Source organism: Ursus maritimus (genome assembly GCF_017311325.1).
Source record: "Ursus maritimus isolate PB19 chromosome X unlocalized genomic scaffold, ASM1731132v1 scaffold_X1, whole genome shotgun sequence".
Lineage (NCBI taxonomy): Eukaryota > Metazoa > Chordata > Mammalia > Carnivora > Ursidae > Ursus > Ursus maritimus.
This window is the reverse complement of record NW_024423319.1, coordinates 25434982-25457771: the sequence shown is the minus strand read 5'-3', so window position 1 is coordinate 25457771 and position 22790 is coordinate 25434982. Positions and strand designations below refer to the sequence as shown.

Here is a 22790-nt window from a genome sequence, read left to right as displayed (position 1 = left end):
GGTAGTTTACATGACACCTGTGTTCTGGCAGCAAATCCGTTGTGAAAAAGGAAACACAGATTATTTTATAAAAGGTTTTATTCACAACATGAATATATTTTTAATTTAAATTCAATTAGCCAACATATTAGTTTCAGATGTAGAGTTCAATAATTCATCAGTTGCATATAACACCCAGTGCTCATCACATCATTTTGTACAGCATTTGAAATGTACTTTTGGTAGTAAGAAGTAGATTTTATCATTTAATAATTTTACATTGCTAATGCCGCTTGTCATTCATCTATATGATGGTATTCTCTCCATAGAGAATTCCTTTGAGGTATATGTACAAAGTTACCTCTTTTGTTTGAGTTGAGATAACTTTTAGTTAGAGTATTTTTTATGTCTGAGATTACACCCATCCAAAATAATTAGTATATCTTGTCATAACATATCTAGTTTTTACAAACAATTATGTATGCATAACAATTTCAGTGCTAAATATCATTACTATTAGACAAATTTTGGGGGAACTGTGTAGTACAAAATAATAAACCTTTATTTACACTAGAGATAAGGGGGGCTTAAGCATGTCAGGGTCATTCAAACTTTGAAGGGTATTATTCTTTTACTAAGGAGAAAAAAATAAAACCTTCAAAGCAACTTCTTACAAGGTCTACTTTAGGCCTTTGAGTATAGCCATAAACTCTCTTCTTTCATATTTTCTCATTTGGAAGTGAGTCCCCCCAGATTAGCCATATTGCTACAGTGGAGATGTTGAGCATTTATGAAGAAATAGCTCCCCCAAAACTTGTCTGTGTAAGTCTAACTACAAATTAAATTATAGAGGAACATTTACATTGAGAATCATCTGAACCAATGACAAAGCCACAACTAGAGGTAGGCCTTGGGATTTACATTCAAGAATAAATTGCCTCTTTGGAACAAAAAAGGGACAAATCCAAGTGAATTTACAAGAATAATGGACTTGCAGAAATTCTGAGATGTATGGTGTTTACAAATATGATTCTTTCTCAACTTGCCTGAGCCCAAGCCACACATTTTGAATAATAACCTGGAATTTCTTGAAATTTCCTGAAGCATTCCTAAGCAGGATTTTAAGAATATGAGGTCATTTGCAGCTTTCTTTTATATGAGTGTACATCTTCCTAGAACTATGCAGTCTGTTTTCTAATTCATGTAACTTTTCTCAGTTTCTCTTTTCTCAAAAACTTTAGTTTCATTCAACATTGATTAAATGCATATTGTATGTTCAGAAGGAACAAAAGTATAAATATGTATTTCCAGAAGTTCTTTGTATCTCCTCCCTAACTACCTTTTGTAGACTAATAGCTCTTTGAAGGCTATGACTAGATCCATTATTCAATAGGTAACCTAAGACCTCTATACACTGCAATTTTTATTTACTGATAAAGGAAAGCTGCAAAGAAACGCATTTGATGATAATCAGATTTTCTTGGCTAAATGCGGAAGACTTCATTGGTATCAGTTCACCAAATGGAATGGGGATTGAACTTGTCCTTATTTAGATTCAACTCCCATTGACTACATATAAGGTTGTCATTGAATAAAAACTTCGAAATTATCCTTTTGTGATTAATTTCTGTTTGGAAAAAAAATCACATCATAAAGTATTTTACCCAACTTCCTACCTACCATTCCTCTTTTTCCATTTTGGGAGTTAGAACAGATAGAATTAATGGTGCTCTTGGGACTAAGGAAATCAGACATTTAATGCTTTTCACTTTATTTCAAATGACCCTTTAAATGTCTGCTTTGGGAATGAAACTCATCATTCTGTGAGGGTAATACAGGAAATATTTTATCTCAGTTGCAAACAAAGTACCCCCTGGCACAAGACTTTTAAAATCTTTGGCATTAAACCTCCTGAAACCCATCTGTGTTGAAAATTAATTTTTTGCTTTGGGGCATATTATATTTACATATTTTCTTTTTATTTCACAATATTTAATCTAGTGAGAAAATAGCTTCTTAGGCCAAGCATAGAATCCAACTCACAGGCCACAAGGTGGGGAAATCTCTGCAATGTAAAACCACAACTGAGTATATTATTTATAGGAGTAATCATTTTAAAGCAGCAAATACATTGTGATTTCCTCATATTTTTCATGGTTTTATTTTCTATGTGAAGCTTATTTAATCAAATACGTTGAATTTTAATGAAAAATTGATGAAAGTAAACAATGCATAGAACTATGTATTCAAATTGTTCATTCGATGGCCAACTGTAATCCTCAAGTTGGTCAGAAAAGCAATGTCCGTGGTTTTGTCTTTTTTCCTAGTAGAATAAAGCTGCACTGAAGAATGCTTATCTGCTCTCTTTTTCTTTAGTTGTGTTGTTTTAAACCTGTGGCTTTCAGCAGAAAGTGCTTTTGTCCCAGAGGGGATATTTCTTTTGACAATTTCTGGAGGAATTTTTAGTTGTCATGACTGGGGAAGGAAGGTGCTACTGGCATTTACTGAACAGAGGTCAAGCATACTGCTAAACGTCCTAAAATGCACGGGACATCCCCACAGAACAGAGAATTACCCAGTGCAAAATGTCGATAGTACCAAGGGTGAGGGAAAAAAAAAAGAAAAAAGGTTCAAAACAGAAAATCTCATCCAAAAGGAAACTGAATTTATGTCAAACAATTATGCTGCACATTTCTGTATTCAAATGCTAGGTCCTCTCATAAACTAATCCATAGACTTCTCTTTTTTAAAGGTTTTATTTAAATTCCAGTTAGTTAACATACAGCGTAATATTAGTTTCAGGTGTACAATATAGCGATTCAACACTTCCATAAACACCTTGTGATCGTTGCAATCGGTGCACTCCTTAATCCCCAACACCTATTTAACCCATATCCCCTCCTACCTCCCTTCTGGTAACTATCAGTTTGTCCTCTATAGTTAAGAATCTGTTTCTTGGTTTGCTTCTCTCTTTTTCCCTCTGCTCATTTGCTTTGTTTCTTAAATTCCATATATAAGTGAAATTATATGATATTTCTGTTTCTCTGACTGACTGATTTCACTTAGCATAATACTCTCTAGCTCCATCCATGTCATTACAAATGGCAATATTTCATTCTTTTTATGGCTAATATTCCATTGTATATATATCTCCCACTTCATCTTTATCCAATTCATCAGTCATTGGACACTTGGGCTATTTCCATAATTTGACTACTGTAGGGAATATTGCTATAAACATCGGGGTGCATGTATCCCTTTGAATAAGCATTTTTGAATTCTCTGGGTAAATACCCTGTAGTGCAATTGCTGAATCCTAGAGTAGTTCTATTTTTAACTTTCTGAGGAACCTCCATACTGTATTCCTGAGTGGCTGCACCAGTTTGCATTCCCATGAACAGTGCAGGGGGTTCCCCCATCTCAACATCCTTGCCAACACCTGTTGATTCTTGTATTGTTGATTTTAGCCATTCTGACAGGTGTGAGGTGATATCTCATGTAGTTCTGATTTGTATTTCCCTGATGATCAGTGATGTTGATCATCTTTTCATGTGTCTGTTGGCCATCTGCATGTCTTCTTTGGAAAAATGTGTATTCATGTCCTCTGTCCTTTATTAAATTGGATTGTTCAATTTATGGGTGTTGAGTTTTATAAGTTCTTTACAGAGTTTGAATACTAAGCTGTTATTAGATATGTCATTTGTAAATATGTTCTCCCATTCTGAAGGTTGCCTTTTAGTTTTCTTGATTATTTCCTTTGCTGTGCAGAAGTTTTTATGTTGATGAAGTCCCAATAATTTATTTTTGCTTTTGCATCCTTTGCCTCAGGAGACATATCTAGTAACAAGTTGCTATAGCTAATGTTAAAGAGGTTACTGTCTGTATTCTCTAGGATTTTTATGGTTTCATGTCTCACATTAAGGTCTTTAAACCGTTTTGAATTTATTTTTGTGTGTGGTGTAAGAAAGTGGTCCAGTTTCATTCTTTTGCATGTTGTTGTCTGTTTTTTCCAACACTATTTGTTGAAGAGACTGTCTTTTTCCCATTGGATATTCTTTCCTTCTTTGTTGAAGATTAACTGACCATATAATTGTGGGTTCATTTCTGGGTTTTCTGTTCTGTTCTGTTGATCTATGTACCTATTTTTGTGCCAGTACCATACTGTCTTGGTCAAAAAAGCTTTGTAATATAACTTGAAGTCTGTAATCGTGATGCCTCCACCTTTGCTTTTCATTTTCAAGATTTCTTTGGTTATTTGGGGGTCTTTGCAGTTCCATAAACATTTTAGGATTGTTTGTTCTAGCTCTGTAAAAAATGGCAGTGGTATTTTGACAGGGATTGCATTAAATGTGAATATTTCTTTGTGTAGTATAGGCATTTTAACAATATTTATTCTTCCAATCCACGAGCACAGAATGTCTTTCCATTTCTTTATGTCATCTTCAATTTCTTTCATCATTGTTTTATAGTTTTCAGGGTACAGGTCTTTCACCTCTTTAAGTAGGTTTATTCCTAGGTATGTTATTATTCTTGGTGCATTTGTAAATGGATCAATTCCTTGATTTCTCTTTCTGCTGCTTCATTATTGGTGTATAGAAATGCATCAGATTTCTCTGTTAGTTTTGTGTCCTGCAACTTTACTGGACTTGTTTATGAGTTCTAGCAGCTTTTTGGTGGAGTCCTTGGTGTTTTCTATATAGAATATCATGTCATCTGCAAATAGTGAAAGTTTTACTTCTTCTGGTCCAATTTGGATGATTTTATTTCTTTCTGTTATCTGATAGCTGTGGCTGGGACTTCTAGTACCATGTTAAATAACAGAGTTGAGATTGGACATCCCTCTCTTGCTCCTGAACATAGAAGAGAAGCTCTCAGGTTTTCCCCATTGAGAATGATATTAGCTGTGGGTTTCTCATACATGGCCTTTATGATGTTGAGTTATGTTCCCTTTATCCCTACTTTGTTGAGGGTTTTTATCATGAGTGGATGTTGTACTTTGTCAGGTGCTTTTTTTTGCATCTATTGAAATGATCATATTGTTCTTATCCTTTTATTAATGTGGCATATAAATTTAATTGTTTTGTGAGTATTGAACCACCTTGCAACCCAGGAATAAATCCCACTTGATCATGGTGAATCAGTTTTTTAATGTATTGTTGGATTCAGTTAGCTAGTATTTTATTGAGAATTTTTGCACCCATGGTCATCAGGGATATTAGCCCGTAGTCCTCTTTTTTAGTGGAATCTTTGTCTGGTTTTGTTATCAGGGTAATGCTGCCTTCATTGAATGAATTTGGAATTTTTCCTCCATTTCTAATTTTTGGAATAGTTTGAGAAAAATAGCTAGTAATTCTTCTTTAAATGTTTGGTAGAATTCCCCTGGGAAGCCATCTGACCCTGGAGTTTTGTTTGTTGGGAGGTTTTTGGATTCAATTTCTTTTGCTGGTTATTGGTCTGTTCATGTTTTCTATTGCTTCCCGTTTCAGTTTTGGTAGTTTATGTTTGTAGGAATTTATCCATTTCTTCCAGGTTGTTCAATTTGTTGGCATATATTTTTCATAATATTCTCTTACACTTATTTGTATTACTGTGGTGTTGGTTGTTATTTTTCCTCTGTCATTTGTGATTTTACTTATTTGGGACATTTCTCTTTCTTTTTTTATTATGTTCAATTAGCCGACCTACATACATCATTAGTTTTTGATGTAGTGTTCAACAATTCATTATCCCTTTCCTTTTAGTACGTCTGGCTAGAGATTTATCAATTATATTGATTTTTTTCAAAGAACCAGCTCCTGACTTTGTTCATCTGTTCTATTGTTTTAGTATCTATATCATTTATTTCTGTTGTAATCTTTTTATTTCCTTCCTTCTAATGTTTAGGCTTTGTTTGTTGTTTTTTTCTAGCTCCTTTAGGTGTAAGTCTAGGTTGTTTATTTGAGATTTTTCTTGCTTCTTTAAGTAGGTCTGTATTGCTATGTACTTTCCTGTTAGGACCAATTTTGCTGCTTTCCAAAGGTATTGGACCATTGCATTATCATTTCCATTTGTTTCCATGTATTTTGTAATTTCTTCTTTGATGTCTTGGTTGACCCACTGATTGTTTAGTAGCATGTTCTTTAACTCCATCTGTTCATTGATGAAAGGGGGGCGGGGTTAAAGTCCCTTAATATGGTCTTATTATCAATATTTCCTTTATGTTTGTTATTAATTTTTTATATATTTGAGTGCTCCCATATTGGATAACTCAGTATTTACAATTGTTATGTCTTCTTTTGTATTGTCCCCTTTATGATTATATAATGCTTCTTTGTCTCTTTTGACAGTCTTTGTTTAAAGTCTATTTTGTCTATTATGAATATTACTACTCTGGCTTTCTTTTGACACCCATTAACATGATAAATGTTTCTCTATCCCCTCACTTTCCAACTGCAGGTATCTTTTGGGCTGAAATGGGTCTCTTGTAAGCAGCATATAGATGGGTCTTTTTTTCCCAATCCATTCTGACAGCCTGTATAATTTGAGTGTAGAGTTTAGTCCATTTACATGCAAAGTAATTATTGATAGCTGTGTATTTATTGTCATTTTATGACTTGTTCTTATTTCTGTCGATTTTCTCTGATCCTTTCATGTTTTGACTCTTTTGTTCTCTCCTTTGCACTCAGAGAGTCCATTTTATTATTTCTTGCAGGGATGGTTTTGTGCTCATGAACTTCTTTAGTTTTGTTCGTCTGGGAGAAACTCTTTATCTCTTTCTATTCTGAATGATTGCCTTGCTGGGTAGAGTATTCTTGGCTGCAGATTTTTTTCCCATTTTGATGTCAAATGTATATCAAGCCACTCTCCTCTGGCTTGCTAAGTTTCTGTTGAGAAATCTGCAGCTAGCCTTATGGGTCTTCCCTTGTAAGTTAAGGGCTTCTTTTGTCTTGCTGCTTTTATGTTCTTTTTCTTTGTCTCTATATTTTGCAAATTTAATTACAATATGTCTTGGTGTTGACCTGCTTTTGTTGATTTTGATGGGCATTCTCTGCCTCCTGGATCTGGATGTCCATTTCCTTCCCCAGTTTAGGGACGTTTTCAGCCATTGTTACTTCAGATAAATTTGCCGCCCCCTTATTCTTTCATCTTCTTCTGGGACTCCTATAACACAAATGTTGTTATGTTTGATGGAGTCACTGAGTTCCCTAAGTCTATTCTCGTGTTGCATAATCCTTCTGTCCCTCTTTCATTCAGCTTCATTGTTTTCCATTATTTTGTCCTCTAGTCACTAATTTGTTCCTCTGCTTCTTCCATCCTGCAGTTCATTCCATCAAACCTGTTTTGAACCTTGTTTATTGCATTCTTCATCTCTGATTGATTCTTTTTTAACTCTTTTATCTCTGTGGTAAAGGTCTCATTGATGTCTTCTATTCTTTTCTCAAACCCAGTGACTCGTTATGATTGTTGCTTTAAATTCTCCATTTGGCATGTTACTTATATCTGTTTTGCCTAGATCTCTGGCTGTGACTTTTTCTTGTTTCATTTGTGATAAATTCCTCCATCTTGGCATTTTGTCTAAGTCTCTGTCTTCTTCTCTGTGTTAGAAAAGCCGGTATGTCTACTGCTCCTGAAAGTAATGGCCTTAAGAAGAAGTCATGTAGTGCCCAGGGCCTGGTGCTTCAGGGAGTGTCCCCAGTGTGTCCTGTTTGTGCTCTGCTGTTGTGTTTTGGCTGCTCTATTCTTCAGGCCAGTTGTCTACAGAGGCTTTCCTTGCCTGCAGTGGGCAGTGTTTGTGCCCTGGCCTGAATGTGGTGAGTTTTAACTAGGTGTACACGGATCTGCTCTTGAAATGAGACCTGACACCAACTCCATCAGAACCGAGGCCCTGCAGAACTCTCTGGTCAGGAGACGTGGTGTGGACAGGGGTTTGTGCTGGCCTTCAAAGGGGAGGGGCTCACTGTACTTGGATTGAGGCAAGCCTGACTGAGAAGGGCAGTCCCGCCAGAGGGCAGGGGGCTGAGGCCTGGTGTAAGCAACTTAGGCAGTCAGTGTCAGTGCTGTGCTGCTTCCTACAGGTGGCTCTGCGTTTATGCTGATGGACAGAGGAGGGAAGTGGTGGCAGAGCCAGCTCCTTTTTTCCCAGAGAGGCTTCTCAGTGAACACTGCCTCTGAGGAGAGCAAATAATCTACCCCCTGTGTGCCCCAGGCATTCTTCTCAGATCACTGTTTCCAAGCTGTCTGCCCCAGGGTTGTCTGCCTGTCTTCTCTCCAGGAGCAGTGCAGTGCCCTCTAGTCTCTATCCCAGCCAAACTCTCTGACCTTCAGTACTCTAGGATTTATGTCCTACTGGTTGTAGGAACTCATGAAAGTCACCCCCTCTCATTTTCCAAGCCAATGGCTTTGGGAAAACGTTGTCCTTGTGCATTCCCCTGTGTGTGAGCCTAGAATCCTCCTACTCTGCCACAATCTTACTCTCCTCCCCGTAGGCTTCTTTATCCAGAACGAAAGAGGTGCTAATTATCACTGCAGTGGCAATCATATTACAGTATGTAAATGTATGAAATCAACATGTTGTATGCCTTATATTTATGCAATGTTATATGTGAAATATATTTCTTAAAAGATCAAAGTAAATGGAAACTTTAAAAATATTAAGAAAAATCAGACATGATGACTTTCTTTTCAAGAAATTAAAAAAAAATCAAATCTGGAGTCCCTCTGAGACTCATAGATCACAAACCCAGAAGAATATAGGACTAGTTAAAACCCTGATATGTGACATACATATGTATCTTTTGCCTAAGGATGATTTATATCATGATGATTATGAAAGGTTAAAATAGATTATTTGTATTTAGTTTTTACATCAAAAGCCACTCTGTAGGTCAGATTGGCTCTCTTTCATGTTCTTGGTATGACACTAATTAGTTGTGTGACTATAGAGAACTTAGCCTTTCTAGGCCTCAAATTCCTCATTTGGAAAATGGAATACTTGTAATTACTAAACAGAGTCGTTGTACAAATTAAATGAAATAAGAAGTGTAGAAGCAGTAAAGGAGTAGTTGCAGCCATTATAATATTGTTAACTTTACTGTAACCTATGTTTTAATGACTGGTAACCCATATATATAGAATGTAATATATTTGCATATTTATATTGATATATTAACTATAATATGTGAGTAATGAATGTACACCATCCTGAGTTGTGCCGATAACACCTATACTGTAACGTATAGTTGAGAATTTTTATTACCTGATATATAGCATAATAATATAAATATCTTTGTTAAGATTTAGGTAAATTTATAGGTTAGATATCCCTGATAGAATTATTAATGGAAGGAGTCTATAAAGTACAATCCAAGTTTTTGAGATTAGTGTGATAGAGGACAACTCTGAGTCTTTGTTTACAAATACCTCCATTACTTCGAATATTTTGGCTCTAGAAAAGCAATTAATGAATGAGGACATTTTCCTGCTGATAAATCTGTTAACTAAATATTTTTAGAAGGAGTTACAAAACGTATCCAAATTCAGACAAATGCTGTATCATAAAGGGTTGCATCACAGCAAACCTTCATGAATTATGCATTTAAAACTTTTGACAATTTATTTCCCGCTATCAGTGTGTTTCTATACTTGTGATACTAGAGGCTAATTTAATTGTCCAAAGAATTATTTTTCAAGTAAACACTATCAGAGTTCCCTCCACATTTTAGAGTACTAAATACATCATTTATTGCTTGATGAAACTATGTCATAGTCTCTCTTGAACAGACTCCTTATGTTAAATTGTCAAGGAGAGTATTTACTTTTCTACTATTTTTATCACATCATAAACTTATATCTAATTTTCCACTCCTATCATCTTATTTGTCTTTTAGTGTTACTGCTTATAGTTTTCCTCAGATAGTAAATGACTATATTGCAGCTTTTTCCTCTAAAGATGTTCTATGTGTTTTAATGCACATACTAAATTTATGTTATTTGAATGATGTCAACACTAACATCATGTGAACCTAAAGCTTTCCAGAAGTTTGGATTCATTAATGATACAAGAACAATGAATAATGAAATACAACATATGATTTCTCCATGTTACTCAAATATGCCAAAAGTCTTAAAACATACACACAGATTTCAGTGATAAAATAAATGCTGGAAATAAAACATAGTTGAACTACAATGGAATCTGGCTTCTTAGAATTTTAGTAAGTTTAATTTATAAATGTGATAAATCTTATATGGGGACATTTTGTAAATTCTGATGTCAGAAAACATTCTATTCTAATTTCATTAAAGTCATTATAAATTAAATCACTTGCTGCTTTGGAGATTGCTATGAACTGAATGTTCATGTCTACTCAAAATTCATTTATTGAAACCGTAACCTCCATTGTGATGGTATTAGGAGGCAAGCCCTTTGGGAGGTGATTGGGTCATGAAGATAATAGCCTTCATAAGTGAGATTAGTGCCCTTCTAAAAAAAATCCCAGAGATATCTCTCACTTTCCACCATGTGGAAACAAGGAGATTCAGCAGTCGGCATCTCAGAAGTGGGCCCTCAACAGAACTTGACCATTGCTACAAAATGACATCAGACTGTGAGTATCTAGAACTGTGAGAAATATATTTCTATTTTTTATAAGCTACTCAGTCTATGGTATTTTATTATAGCAGCCCAAACTGACTAGTACAGAGATATTTTCAAATTATTGTGGCATTAATGAACTAATATTTTAGAAGTCATGGGGGAAAACAGAGGGGGAGATGAACCATTAGAGACTATGGACTCCAGGAAACAAACTGAGGGGTTTTAGAGGGGAGAGGGGTGGGGGAATGGGCTAGCTCGGTCATGGGTATTAAGGAGGGCACGTATTGCACGGAGCACTAGGTGTTATAGGCAAACAATGAATCATGGAGCACTACATCAAAAACTAATGAGGTACTGTATGGTGACTAACATAACATAATAAAAAAAAGAAGTCATAGCATGTGAAAAGTTGCTTAAAAGAAAATTCAAAATGTCATATATAATACTGATAACCATAGTAATAATATATATTAAATCAGTAATATAGCCTCCATTTCAGTTATGGGAAGGAATTGCCCTGAATTTGACCATTGTACTGAAAGAAAAAAGAAGTAGTACAACTACAGTGAGCTAAACTACATAATCAGATCAGCTTTCAAGTTCTGATTACTGAGAGTGGTCTCAAGAACATTGAATGGAGATGTACTTGTTAAACTAAAAATGTGGAGTTGACAAAATTAAAGCCCTTTGATCTTTGAAGTGTCTAAAATCTCACAAGCTTCTTGAGGAAGATGTACATGGAGAAGAAAAAAAAAAAGCCTGAAGAATGTGATAGCTATTATTCAAGAATTCCTTTAAAAATATCATGTTGAAAGGCTTCTTGTGTTAGTGAAATTTGATTTTTAAAACTGTACTTTTGTGTTCACTTCGGCAGCACATATACCACAATTGGAACAATACAGAGATTAGCACGGTCCCTGTGCAAGGATGACGTGCAAATTTGTGAAGCATTAAAAAAGAAAAAAATCACAAAAATATTTCTAATATTTTATGAAATTTGGAAAGTAGATAATATTTGTTCTGGATTAAGTACATAATTAGTAAAGGCATTGTACTGTTTAATTAGGAAGACACTGACACCTTTGTGCTTACACTTGCTTTCTTGTTCTTTAGTCTAGGAATCAAGAAGCACAATTTTCTCCCTTAAGGCTATAATTTCTGGTAGCGGTATTTCACCTACATAGTTCCTTGTTATAGAGGTGCATAAGAAGAACATGGTTTATGTGGTCAAATGTGTATGAAATTGTATTTACCATGAATATCATGGAAAAAATATACAGCTATGTCTGGGTTGAAGCAGGCCTTTAAGTATGTACCATGGGTTTGATTTACCTTGAATTTCCAATTTTCAAAGATATAAAAGCACCTCTTAGTGATGAAGATACCATTTAGAACAACGTGTATTTGTTGCGTTATCCAGATTGTTAAAACACAATTGGTGAAACCTTAAATACAGTAGAAAATTTTAACTCTAAATGGAGAAGAGCAAAAGCGTGTAATTTAGGAAGGAATTTGCATCTCTTTCATTTCTTTAAGTCAGAATAGTCTGATGACTTAAGAAAACTTAACACAGCTGATATTTGATCACATTGTCCTCAGCCCTTTTCCCAGAAGCACAAATGATCTCAACATGTTAAAATTATAGTTTATTTCCCAAGGATTTTCATATTTAAGTCCCAATTTGAATTTATCTCATGATCTCTAAAGCTTTGCAAATGCACACCTTTTTTCTTTTGGTATACAGTTTAGAGAGGCATATGAAAGGCTAAATTTTCTCATCTGTTGTGTATTTTTGTTAAATAGTGGCTAATATAATACTTAATTACATTTATTTTATATGAATTATATTTAAATTAATATTAAAATATAACACAATATTTGTTAAATAGTAATTTACATGATTAACCAAGTTAGCTATAAATAGGAGTAATGTACAAATATAATTAATGTATAAATAAGTAAGACTCTAGCATTAGGAATACCCATATGGTAGAATTTTTAAAGAGTTTTTATTTCATCATGAAAATGTTATTCTAATTTCGAAACTTTATACCATGTCCCAGAAGTCTTTGCATCACAGTCCGGCTTCATCTACTTCTCTAGATTCATCATGTACATTCCTTATCTTCTCTTTCCATACAGGTCTTTTTTCAGCATCTTTCTTGCTCCCTCTTGCCAGAGGGCCTGGGACATTATTCTCTCGCTTTTTTGCTTGGTTAATTCCTATTCAATCTTCAGATAATAGCTCAATTTTCTTCCTATCAGTGAAGTCTTTCCTGAGCTTTCAGTCCATGTAAAATCCTCTTATTGCCTTATTTTCGTAACACTTATTCACAGTTGAAAAATTTCTATTTTGTAGATAATTATTTCTTTTATGTCTGTATTTTCCCTTCTGTTTTGTGTATACCATGACATAGGGATTGTGATAGGTTATGTTCATCATTTAATCCCTAGTTCCCAGCATAATACCTTTGCACACCTTTGGTGCTTATTGTTGAATGAGTGGACTAAACTTGAAACTGGAAATGCCCATACTGTTTACTTCCCTGCAAGTTTCTTGGACATTTCTGTATTCTCCAGAAGATTACATGAATCTCTGAGATCTGGAATTGTGTAATATGCAGGGTTTTCTCACAGTGTTTAACATAGTACATTGTACATAGAAACTATTTGATAAAAGTTTAATACATGTCCAGATGGCATGAAAAAGTAAAAATTACATGGTTTAAAGTTTATGTATTTATTTCACCTCATACCATTTACTGATGAAAATCAAGAAAAGTAGTAATTTTTATACTAATTCTCACCCCTGACATTTATTTCCAGTGTCCCATAGGTTAACATAGAAAATATAGCTGTCAGAGGAGTGTTAAGTAAGAGTAAGCAAAAAGAAATTCTCTTTTCACACTCTCTGGGGTAAGAGTAGTGTATCAACATGTATGCATATGTATACTCATAGCTTACTCTTGAAGTAGGTGCAATCAGAAGCTGCCTAGGGGGATGTGTGCCAGAGGCCTTCAAAAATGCCTAAACACATCATAATCCTTGTCTGGTCTGGCCCCAGTCTCTAAAACTCTCACAGTAATTTCTTATTTCATTAGGTAGCCAGAGACTTCTGTTAACAGAATGCCAATTTTGTTATATGACATTACTGCACTAAGCAGTAGTGGTCATTTACCCTCGACTTAGGTTAGTATAACAATTACCCTTGACTTAGGTTAAGCCAACAAATGGTTAAGTTTTGATGAAGGTGAAGAGATCAGCTGAAGTGCGACTAACAGTGCACTTCTCAGAATGTGGCATGGATTAGAGAATGAAAGATTGGGGAGGACAGAAGCAATAATTAGGAAGCATTTGGAGGAGAAACAAGCACAAAGTTTGGAACCATGAGCTAAGGAATTAAAATTCTAGTCCTGTAATGTCCTAGATCTATGATTTTGGGAGAGTTACTTAATCCCTGAAAATCAACTTAGTCACTATCAAATGCTATACAAAAACACTGAAAATTTCTATGTAGCAAGTACAATAAGTATTAGTTTAATCTAAAAAACTTCATCTGTTTTACCATTTATCAAGCGTATTAGTTATTCCTATAATAACAATTCAAGATAATGTTGGGCATCATCACTTCCTGGCTAATTTTAATTGCAACCAGGCTAATTGGGCAGCATTTCAAATATGCAGAAGCCCATCAACAAGGATCTTTGAGTGTTTAGTGTGTACCTCATACAAGGTACTATGAAAAAATGAGGTACAATTTCTCCCTATGAAGAACTTGATATAGGATCCAGGAGGTGAATTTGTTGGACATGGAGAAATAATTCACAATTATTGGAGAAATAGGGGCACCTGGGTGGCTCAGACATTAAGCGTCTGCCTTCGGCTCAGGGTGTGATCCTGGCATTCTGGGATCGAGCCCCACATCAGGCTACTCCACTGGGAGCCTGTTTCTTCCTCTCCCACTCCCCCTGCTTGTGTTCCCTCTCATGCTGGCTGTCTCTCTCTCTGTCAAATGAATAAATAAAATCTTAAAAAAAAAACCAAACAACTATTGGAGAAATAGTTCACAATTTTTCATTCAACAAGTTTCTTGAGTTTTATTATCATACCAAGCACAGTTTAGGCACTAGGTTACCAATATGAGAAATTGAGTTACTCTTGAAGTATAAATTTTATAGAGAAGGAAGACAATAGATTAAAAAATAAATCTACAATGGCCAAGTGGAGATAAGTAGTATGAAGAAAAATAGAATAAGGAAAAAGGAATAAAGAGTGACAGGGAAGTGATTTTATATATGGTGATCAAAACTTATCTCTATTTAAGAAGGCATTTGAGCTGACATCTGAAGAAGTGAGCACACAACATTAATATCTAGGCGGAAAGGTGTCAGGCAGAGGAAAAACCAGTGCAGATGTTCTGAAGCAGGTGCATGCTGGGCATATTTAAGGAATAATCAGGAAGTCATTGTGGCTGCAATGAACTAAAACCAGGAGAGATGGTCGGAAATGAAGTCAGAATGGTGGCAGATGGGTACAATCATATAGCCTTATATAGATTATTTTTATAGACCAGGGCCATCAGGATTCATTGGGTGTTGAACTCATGATCTGACATATATTTTATAAGCATCACTTTGGCTGCTGTGTGGAGAATAAAGTAATGACTGAACAAGAGTGACAGCAGAGAGACTAGTTAAGAAGCTATTGCATTAGTCCAGATAAGAGATGATGGTGGGTTGGAGCAGGGTAGTTATGAAGGTAGTGAGAAGAGTTCATTTATAAGTATACTAAAATATAGGGGAAAGTTAATCTGTTGTTAGACTTCCTGTGGGATGTAAAAGAGAGTCAAAGATGACTTCAAAGTTTGCAGGGGGGCATCAAATATTTGGATTTATATGAGCTGTTGTGATGCTTATCAGGTATCTAAAAGATGTATTTGGATGGCAAATAAGTACATGAAAAGTTCTCCACATCATTAATTAACAAGGAAATGTAAACTATAATCATGAGATTTTACTACATAACCACTTTAATAGCAAAAATTAAAAACAATGATAAAGTTATAGCAAGGATGTGGAACAATTGGAACACTCATAATGTTTGTAGGAATATAAAATGGTACAACTACTTTGGAAACTAGTTTGTCAGTTTCCTATAAATTTAGACATATACTTATTTTCTGACCCAGCATTACTATTGATAGGTATTTGCTCAGGTATTTTATTCAAGAGAAATGAAAACATATGTCCACAAAAAGACCTATGTATGAATATTCATAACAGCATTATTTATAATAGCTAAAACATGAGAACCACCCAAACATCCATCAACAGGTAAATGGATAAACAAATTGTCATATATCCAGAGAATATAATATTTTTCAGTGTTAAAGACAAATATATTACTATTTTATGCAACAATGTGGATGAATCTTAAAATTATTATGCTGAGATGTTTAAGAATACATTATTGTATGATTCCATTTGTTTTTTTAAATGTAAATTCAACATATAGTACATCATTAGTTTCAGATGCAGAGTTCAATAATTCATCAGCTGCGTGTAACACCCAGTACTCATCACATCATGTGCCCTCCCTAATGCCCATCATTCAATTAACCCTGTGCCCCTGCCCACCTCCCCTCCAGCAATCCTCAGGTTGTTTCCTATATTTAAGAGTTTCTCATGGTTTTTCTAGCTCTGTGATAACTTCCATTCAGTTTTCCCTCCCTTCCCCTATGATCCTCTGCACTGCTTCTTATGTTGCACATATGAGTGAAACCATTTGATAATTGTCTTTCACTGATAGACTTATTTCGCTCAGCATAATACCCTCCAATTCCATCCACGTTGATGTAAATGGTAAGATTTCATCCTTTCTGATGGCTGAGTAACATTCCATTGTATATATATACCACATCTTATTTATCCATTCCTCTGTCGATGGATATCTGGCCTCTTTCTATAGTTTGTCTATTGTGGACATTGCTGCTACAAACATTGGGGTGCAGCTGCCCCTTTGGATCACTACATTTGTGTCTTTGAGGTAAATACCTAGTAGTGCAATTGCTGGGTCGTAGGGTAGCTCTATTTTTAACTTCTTGAGAAACCTCCATACTGTTTCTCAGAGTGGCTGTACCAGCTTGCATTCCCATCAACAGTGTAAGAATGTTCCCCTTTCTCTGCATCCTCACCAACATTTGTTTTCTGTCTTGTTAATTTTAGCCATTCTGACTGATGTGAGGTGGTAGCTCATTGTGGTTTTGATTTGTATTTCCCTGATGCCAAGTGATGTTGAGCATTTTTTCATGTGTCTGTTGGCCATTTGTATGTCTTTGGAGAAATGTCCGTATGTCTTCTGCCCATTTCTTGATTAGATGATTTGTTTTTTGGGTGTTGAGTTTGATAAGTTCTTTATAGATCTTGGATACTAGCCCTTTATCTGATAATATCATTTGCAAATACCTTCTCCCATTCCTTAGGTTGCCTTTTAGTTTTGTTGGTTGCTTCCTTTGCTGTGCAGAAGCTTTTTATCCCAATGAAGTTCAAATAGTTAATTTCTGCTTTTGTTTCCCTTGCATCTAGAGACGTGTCTAGTAAGAAGTTGCTATAGCCAAGGTCAAAGAGGTTGCAGCCTATGTTCTTATCTAGGACTTTGATGGATTCCTGTCTCACATTTAGGTCTTTCATCCATTTTGAGTTATCTTTGTGTATGATGTAATAAAATAGTCCAGTTTCATTCTTCTGCATGTGGCTGTCCAATTTTACCAACACCATTTGTTGAAGAGGCTGTCCTTTTTCCATTGGATATTCTTTCCTACTTTGTCAAAGATTAGTTGACCATGGAGTTGAAGGTCTATTACTGGGTTCTCTATTCTGTTCCATTGATCTATCTGTCTGATTTTGTGCCAGTACCATACTGTCTTGATGATCACAGGTTTATATTATAACTTTTTATTATAGCTTGAAGTCCAAAATTGTGATGCCACTGGCTTTGGTTTTCTTTTTCAACATTTCTCTAGCTATTCAGGGTCTTTCTGGTTCCATACAAATATTAGGTTAATTTTTACAGCTCTGTGAAAAATGTCAATGGTATTTTGATAGGGATTGCATTGAATGTGTAGATTGCTCTGGGTAGCATAGACATTTCAACAATATTTATTCTTCCAATTCATGAGCGTGGAAAGTTTTTCAGTTTCTTTGTGTGCTCTTCAATTTCTTTCAGAAGTGTTCCATGGTTTTCAGAGTACAGATCTTTTATCTCTTTGGTTAGGTTTATTCCTAGCTTTCTCATGGTTTTTGGTGCAATGGTAAATGGGGTTGATTCCTTAATTTCTCTTTCTTCTGTCTCGTTGTTAGTGTATAGAAATACAACTGATTTCTGTGCCTTGATTTTATATCCTGCCACATTGCTGAATTCCTGTATGAGTTCTAGAAATTTGGGGTTGGAGTCTTTTGGGTTTTCCACATAAAGTATCTTGTCAGCTGTGAAGAGTAAAGGTTTGACTTCTTCTTTGCCAATTTGAATGCCTTTTATTCCTTTGTGCTGTCTGATTGTTGAGGCTAGGACTTCTAGTACTATGTTGAAAGCAGCAGTGGTAAGAGTGGGCATCCCTGTTGTGTTCCTGACTTTAGGGGGAAAGCTCTCAATTTTTTCCCCTTGAGAATGACATTTGCTGTGGGCTTTCCATATATGGCTTTTTATGATATTGAGGTATGTTCCCTGCGTCCCTACACTGTGGAAATTTTAATCAAGAAAGAATGTTGTATTTCGTCAAATGCTTTTTCTGCATAAATTGAGAGGATCATAGGGTTCTTGTCCTTCCTTTTATTAATGTGATATATCATGTTGATTGATTTGTAGATGTTGAACCACCCCTGCAGCCCAGGAATAAATCCCGCTTGGTTGTGATGAATAATCCTTCTAATGTACTGTTGGATCTTATTAGCTAGCATCTTGGTGAGAATTTTGGCGTCCATGTTCATCAGGGATATTGGTCTGTAATTCTCCTTTTTGGTGGGATCTTTATCTGGTTTTGGGATCAAGGTAATGCTGGCCTCATAGACTGGTTTGGAAGTTTTACTTCCATTTCTATTTTTTGGAATAGTTTCAGAAGAATAGGTTTTAATTATTCTTTAAATGTTTGATAGAATTCCCCTGGGAAGCCATCTGGCCCTGGGCTCTTGTTTGTTGGGAGATTTTTGATTACTGACTCATTTTTTTTGCTGGTTATGGGTCTGTTCAGGTTTTCTATTTCTTCTTATTTCAGTTTTGGTAGTTTGTACATCTCTAGGAATGCATCCATTTCTTCCAGATTGCCTAATTTGTTGGAATATAGTTGCTCATAATATGTTCTTATAATTGTTTGTATTTCCTTCGTGTTAATTGTAATTTCTTTCATTAATGATCTTATTTATTTGGGTCCTATCTCCTTTCTTTTTGATAATTCTGGCAAGGGGTTTATAGATCTTGTTAATTCTTTCAATGAACCAGCTTCTAGTTTTATTGATCTGTTCTACTGTTTTTTTGGTTTCTGTTTCCTTGATTTCTGTTCCAATCTTTATTGATTCTCTTCTGCTGCTGGGTTCAGACCTTATTTGCTATTCTTTCTCCAGCTCCTTAGGTGGAAGGTTAGTTTATGTATTTGAGACCTTTCTAATTTTTTTTGAGAAAGGCCTGTATTGCTATATACTTCCACTTAGGGCCGCCTTTGCTGCATCCCAATGGTTTCATTTGAACAGTTGTGTTTTCATTTTAATTTGTTAACATGAATTTTTTAGATTCCTCTTTAATTTCCTGGTTGATCCATTCATTCTTTAGTAGGATGCTCCTTAACCTCCAAGTATTTGAGTTCCTTTCAAATTTCCTCTTGTGATTGAGTTCAAGTTTCAAACCACTGTGGTCTGAAAATATGCAGGGAATAATCCCAATCTTTTGGTACTGGTTGAGACCTGATTTGTAACCGGTATGTGATCTATTCTGGAGAATGTTCCATTTACACTTGAGAAGAATATGTATTCTGTTGCTTTAGGATGGAATGCTCTCTCTATATATATGTGAAGTCCATCTGGTCCAGAGTGTCATTCAAAGCCCTTGTTTCCTTGTTGATCTTCTGCTTAAATGATCTGTCCATTGCTGTGAGTGCGGTGTTAAAGTCTCCTACTATTATTGTATTATTATCAATGTGTTTCTCTAATTTGGTTATTAATTGGTTTGTGCATTTGACTGCTCCCAAAGTAGGAGCATAAATATTTATAATTGTTATATCTTGTTGGATAGACCCTTTAAATATGATATAGTGTCCCTCTTCATCCCATACTACAGCCTTTGGTTTAAAATCTAATTTGTCTGATGTAAGGATTGCTACCCAAGCTTTCTTTTGATGTCCATTAGCATGATAAGTGATTCTCTACCCCCCTCACTTTCAATCTGGAAGTGTCTTTGGGTCTAAAACGAGTCTCTTGTAGACAGCATATGGATGGGTCTTGCTTTAAAAAAATTTTTTTTCCATTTACTTAACAGAAAGAGAGAGAGAGAGAAAGAGCAAGCACAAGCAGGGGGAGGGGCAGGCAGAGGGAGAGGGAGAAGCAGGCTCCCTGCTAAGCAGAGAGCCTGACATGGGGCTTGATCCTAGGACCCTGGGATCATGACCTGAGTTGAAGGCAGATGCTTAACCAACTGAGCCACCCAGGCACCCTCAGTCTTTCTTTTTTATCCAATCTGATACCCTGTGTCTTTTGATTGGAGCATTTAGCCCATTTAAATTCAGAATAACAATTGAAAGATATGAATTTAGTGCCACTGTATTACCTGTAAAGTCCTTGTTTCTATAGATTGTCTCTGTTTTTTTTTTTCTTCTGGTCTATTGTACTTTTGTGCTCTCTTCACTTACAGGATCACCTTCAATATTTCTTGCAGGGCTGGTTTAGTGATCACAAATTCTTTTAGTTTCTGGTTGTCCTGGAAGCTCTTTATCTCTCCTGCCATTCTGAATGACAGCCTTGCTGGATCAAATATTCTCAACTGCACGTTTTTCTCTTTTAGTACCCTGACTATATCATGGCAGCCCTTTCTGGCCTACCAGGTCTCTGTGGAGAGGTCTACTGCCAGTCTAATGTTCCTACCCTTTTAGGTTAAGGAATTCTTGTCTTGAGCTGCTTTCAGAATTTTCTCTTTATCTCTGAAATTTGCAAGCTTCATTATTATATGTCTGGGTGTTGATCTATTTTTATTGATTTTGGGGGGGGGGTTTCTACCTTCTGGACTTGAATGCCAGTTTCCTTCCCCAGATTAGGGAAGTTCTCAGCTATGATTTGGCTCAAATATACCTTTTGTCCCTCTCTCTCTTTCTTCCTCTTCTGGGACACCAATAATTTTAATATTGTTTCATTTTATGGTATTGTTGTTTTCTTGAAGCCTCCCCTCATGGTCCATTAGTTATTTTTCTTTTTTCCTCAGCTTCCTTCCTTTCCATCATCTTGTCTTCTATGTCACTGACTCTTCTGCCTCATTCTAGCTGTTAGGGCATCCATTTTAGACTGCGTTTCAGTTAAAGCATTTTTAATTTTGGCCTGATTAGGTTTTATTTCTGTACTAAAAGGTTCTCTAGTGTCTTTTATGCCTTTTTCAAGCTCATCTAGTAACTTTATAATCATTATCCTGAATTCCACCTCTGACACTTTACTTATATCCATATTGATTAGATCTGTGGCAGAGAGTATTACCTCTGGTTCTTTCTTTTGTTGTGAATTCCTCCATATAATCATTTTTCCCAGAGAAGAATGGATGAACCAGAAAACAAAATTAAAATTATCAACCACAACTCAAGCAAAATACACACTAGATAAGTCCAAAGAGGTCAGAAATCCAAAAAGAAAAGAGAAAGGTAAAAAAAAAAAAGGGAAGGAAAGAGAGAATACAATCTCACAGGTGGACAAAACAGGGTGATCCACTTGGTCCTTGGTGTATTTTGGTGTGTCTGTTAGAATACATTAAATCCCCAAATTGGAAAGAATGTAAAACTCATATATATATGCAAAAATATAATTGAATACAGTGAAAGGAAGCCAAAATGATGTATGCATGTATGTGTGTATGTGTATGTGTGTGTGTTTGTGTGTGTATAGTAAATGTAAAAATGAAAATTAAAAAAAGACTTAAAAACAAAGAGTTGATAAGATAAGGAACTAGTTAAAAAGGAAAAAAAAAAGAAAAAAGAAAAAGAAAATTTGAAACTGAAGGACTAAAGACTGATGTGAATAAACCTCTAATTCTATATACTATTTTCCCCTAGTGCAGGAGTTTTTCAGTTCTGAGTGATCTATAAACTTGGTGTTTGCCTGAAGATCCTGCTCATCTTCTGGCGTAGGGTCCTGTTTCACTGACTCTCAGATGGATTTGCCTGGGTGGAGTTGAACCACCCCTTGCCAGGGGGCCGGGCTCTTTGTAAGCTGCTTCAGGTTGCTCTGTGGATTTTGTTCCCTGAAGGCTTTTCACACCATTTTAGAGGATAAAAAAAATGGTAGTACCCCCATCTCCAGCCCCGGGGCTGAACGATCATGGTCCCCACTCTTTTGTGCACCCACAGGGAAATGCAGTCAGTCCCTTTCGTGTGCACCAAACTTTGCAGACTCTTGCAGTGCACACCCACACCAATCCTCCCAGGGGCGGCAGGGTGGCTCACCTCAGCCGCACTTCTGGCTGGGCCCCTGTTCAGGGAGTGGTTGGTTGATCATGCATGCACCTGCACCGCTCCTCCTGGGGTAAGGAACCGGATCTCACAGCAGTTGTCACTTGCTGGGCCCCTGCTTGGAGAGTGGTCACCTGATGGGGCCATGGTTCACAGTTTATGGCAACACCTAGCTGAGAAGCCACTCCAGGGCTCACTAATTGTAGCTGGTTTTCCTGCTCCAATGGGAACTCTGCTGCACTCAGGTACCCCCATTCTTTCTGTGACCCTGGGGATCCTGAGACCACACTGTCCCACCTAGGTTTCTGTCCCACTTTACCACCTGAGCACCTTTCAGACAGGGACGTCCCTTGCAGGAGCAAACTTCTGAAAGTTCCTATTTTGCCATCCATTGCTATATCACTTTCTGGTAAACAGCTTACAGAGGCTCCATTCCCCTGCAGTTTATCTTCCAAAATATTCCCCTAGATTCATGTCTCCACACCTCCTACCTCACAAAAAGTGGTCACTTTTCTATTTGTAGAATTGCAGCAAGTCTTTTCTTAG

General features: G+C 36.1%; 1 non-coding gene across 1 annotated transcript; it reads left to right on the top strand.

Annotated features, from left to right (window-relative positions):
• The first annotated feature begins 11413 nt into the window (after positions 1-11413).
• LOC121103817 lies at positions 11414-11517 on the top strand. The gene has a single exon (XR_005836107.1). It is a non-coding gene; the product is annotated as a U6 spliceosomal RNA (small nuclear RNA).
• The last annotated feature ends 11273 nt before the right edge of the window (positions 11518-22790 follow it).